This window comes from Papio anubis, chromosome 7, assembly GCF_008728515.1.
Source record: "Papio anubis isolate 15944 chromosome 7, Panubis1.0, whole genome shotgun sequence".
Classification (NCBI taxonomy): Eukaryota; Metazoa; Chordata; class Mammalia; order Primates; family Cercopithecidae; genus Papio; species Papio anubis.
In genome coordinates, this window is record NC_044982.1 from 67426132 (window position 1) to 67427029 (window position 898).

Genomic DNA, 898 nt, shown 5'->3' on the forward strand with positions numbered 1-898 from the left:
CCTGCCAGTAGATACTTATGTTTTCTTTGGGCCACTGTAAATGGTTTAAGGGCAAATCAACAAATTTCATTTGTTTTTTTCTTTTTTTTTGAGACGAGTCTCGCTCTGTCACCCAGGCTGGAGTGCAGTGGCGTGATCTTGGCTCACTGCAAGCTCCACCTTCGGGTTCATGCCATTCTCCTGCCTCAGCCTCCCGAGTAGCTGGGATTACAGGCACCTGCCATCATGCCTGGCTAATTTTTCTATTTTCAGTAGAGACGGGGTTTCACCATGTTAGCGAGGATGGTCTTGATCGCCTGACCTCATGATCAGCCCACCTCAGCCTCCCAAAGTACTGGGATTACAGGTGTGAGCCACCGCGCCCGGCCCCTCATTTGTTTAGTTTTATTAAATGAACTCTTAAATTCTGGGATTGGTCAGAGTGGCAGAGTGAAGAGATATTGGAGTATACCACTGTTGGGGCACTCTGTGGAATAGAGAAGACTGCTATTTGGGCCAAGCATGGTGGGTCATGCCTGTAATCTCAGCACTTTGGGAGACTGAGGTTGGAGGATCACTTGAGTCCAGGAGTTTGAGACCAGCCTGTGCAACATGGGTGAATCCCATCTATACAAAAAATACAAAAATTAGCTGGGCATCCTGGCACGAATATTTAAGTCCCAGCTGCCCAGGAGGCTTAGGTGGAAAGATCACCTGAGCCCAGGAGGTTGAGGCTGCAATAAGCTGTGATCCTGCCACTGTACTCCAGGCTAGGTGACACAGTGAGACTCTGTCTCAAAAAAATATATAAAATAAGATAAAATAAACAATTGCTATTTGAACAAGAGTTAGAAAATCTAGTCCTGTCAGCATTTAAAGAGGAAAAGACAGGCATGAAATGAAAACTCAGTGTTTTAGG